At 45.0% G+C, this 2,535-nt stretch overlaps 1 long non-coding RNA gene across 1 annotated transcript; it reads left to right on the top strand.

The window, feature by feature from the left end:
- Window positions 1-274: 274 nt before the first annotated feature.
- On the top strand, window positions 275-2,157 carry LOC144306672 (uncharacterized). The gene is made up of 3 exons (XR_013373765.1): window positions 275-339; window positions 588-750; window positions 1,419-2,157. It is a non-coding gene; the product is annotated as an uncharacterized LOC144306672 (long non-coding RNA).
- Window positions 2,158-2,535: the final 378 nt, after the last annotated feature.

Here is a 2,535-nt window from a genome sequence, read left to right as displayed (position 1 = left end):
CCCCAACAATGTCCCCTATGGGGCTCTCACACTGTGGGCCACTCTCCACTTGCCCTCAGGATCCTATGGTCAGTACTATAGACTGGATGTTTGTGCCCTCACAAAACCCACTGAAATTCCAAACCCAATGTGGTAGTATTAGGAGGGACTTTGGGGAAGTAATGGGGTCATGAAGGTGGAGCCCTCGTGAATGAGATTAGTGCCCTTAGAGGAAGCTGGCTTGCTCTCTTTCTGCTCTATGAGGACACAATGGGAAGTTGCAGTCTGTAACTGGAAGAGGCTCTCACCAGAACCCAACCATGCTGGCACCTTGGTCCCAGATTTCCAGCCTCCATAACTGTAAGGAAGAAATGTTTGTTGTTCAAGCCACCCCATCCATGGTATTCTGCTATAGCAGCTCAAACTGGCTAAGACTGTTGGGTGCTGAACAGCTGGGGACAGAACCTATGCCTTGGAGGCCACTGAAATTATTCCACTAGCCTGCTTACCTGCTAAACCTGCTTACCCTGCCTCACCCATTTCTCCTGGCAGAAACCACAAAAAAGGCTTATGCCCACATGTTCCCTTTGTTCTTGGTCTCCCAACAGACCTCGGTGACTTCCTCCTTTGGCCTCTCCTGGTCTTCACTCTGTGACATGACATGCCGCCTCCTCCAGGGAACTGTAACAAGCTGTCTGTCCAATAGCAGGGATCTCCTCATCTGTTGGCCTTACCATATGTGAATTAATGATAAAACCTACATCTTAAACGGTAAGCTATATGCCAATGGGGGGGGGGTGGAAGAGGCCATAGGGAAAGGAAATGAGAAGAAAGCAAAGTCTCAGAAGAGAGTTGAACAGCATGGCTGGGGGAAGTGGGAGATAGTCCAGGGTGGTGCCTGGACAGCACAGTCCAGCTTCAGCCACTGTGAGCAAAGGGCATGTGTGAAAGACATCAGAAAAATGGAACTCACTCTGCATAGGCACATCCAGCTTCTATACTTCTTTTCTTGCCTTACAGTTTGTTATATATGTGATTTCCTGGTAAGTATGTCCATGTCTTCTAATTTTATGGCTAGATAGCAATCAAGAGTTTGGCAGGCCTATTTACACTGTATCTCAGGGATTCCTGGGATTGCTGAGATAAGGAAAGGGGATGGTGAGCTAGAGAAGGGGTTCCAGGGGAAGGGAAAAGGATATGTCAACCTCAGAAGCTTCCTGCCACTTGTCACTCCATTACACTAATACTGTATTCACCTTCTGAAAAATTAAATCTAGACATGGTGCTATCCTATTTTCAACACTTTGATTTCTGCTACTACAAGGTATGGTGTGCAAATGCATCCCCTGTTGAGTTGGAACCTATCTTTCTGGGGCTTTCACCCAATTGACTTTACTGAACCTTCAATTTCATGGAATTTCTCACCCTTTCTCAAACAGACTGTGCTGTTATAACCAGTGGAGCACTCATTAAAGACCAGTAAAGGAATGGGAAAGTCATCTTATCTTAAAGGATGGACAAACCATGGAAAACATGGTTTCCTTTCAATGCTGAATCTGTCCCCTCTTCATCCCAGAGAGAGAAAGATGTGACAGGACCTGCAGAACATGTAGATCTCCTCAAGCAACCAGCTACCTGGACATAGCCAGTGCCTGTCTTTACCCTCTCACTGGCAGAAAATCAGAGAAAGAGAGGGGGAGAGAAAAAGAGAGCACCAGGAAGATGGCTAGGCTGCACAAACTGTTTGTTCCAGAAGACTGAAGGTGCAAGAAGAGTCAGGACTTCCCTTGACGCCTTTTATAGCAGGCCTAAGGCATGGATCAGGAATGTCAAGTTCTGGTTCATCATGGCGTTGAGGGCATTTGTAAATACAGTTCTCTTCCTCCAGCTTGAATCTGGGAAAGATTGAAGTAGCTTCCTTTGATTCTAAGAGTGAAACACTAGAAGAAGGAATGCAGAGTTTCTGCATTATCCTTAGCAAGTAAGGTCTTAAAAAAAAGATTTTATTTAATTATTTGAGAGAGAGAGATTGAGCATAAGTAGGGGGCAGAGGCAGAGGAAGAGGGAGAAGCAGATTCTCCACTGAGCAGGGAGCCCAATGTGGGGCTCGATCCCAGGACCCCAGGATCATGACCAGAGCCAAAGGCAGATGCTTAACTGATTGAGCCACCCAGGTGCCCCCAGGTAAGCTCTTAAAAAAGTATATATCTATTTTCCCCATTGCTCTCTTCCAGGATGGGAACCATATTATTCATCAATGTTTAACACAGCAGGTGGTTAGCAATAATAAGTTATTATTTAGTGAGTAACAAATGAATGAATGAATCCTAGGCTGAGGGGAGGGAATGAATAGAGACTTTTATATCTTTACAATAAAGACCAAAAAAACCCATAATGATAAAGACTCTCACATACTTAATGTCATTAAATCTCAAAACAACCCTGGGAATTGGGATTATTCCCATTTTTCTCATGAAAAAACTGGGGATCAGAGAGATCAAATCAACTACCTGCATCCACATAACTGGTATGTGACAGTACTAGAACAGGACCCCA

This window comes from Canis aureus, chromosome 37 (assembly GCF_053574225.1).
Source record: "Canis aureus isolate CA01 chromosome 37, VMU_Caureus_v.1.0, whole genome shotgun sequence".
NCBI classification, from domain to species: domain Eukaryota; kingdom Metazoa; phylum Chordata; class Mammalia; order Carnivora; family Canidae; genus Canis; species Canis aureus.
Note: the sequence above shows the minus strand (reverse complement) of the source record. Positions and strands in the feature narration are given on the sequence as shown.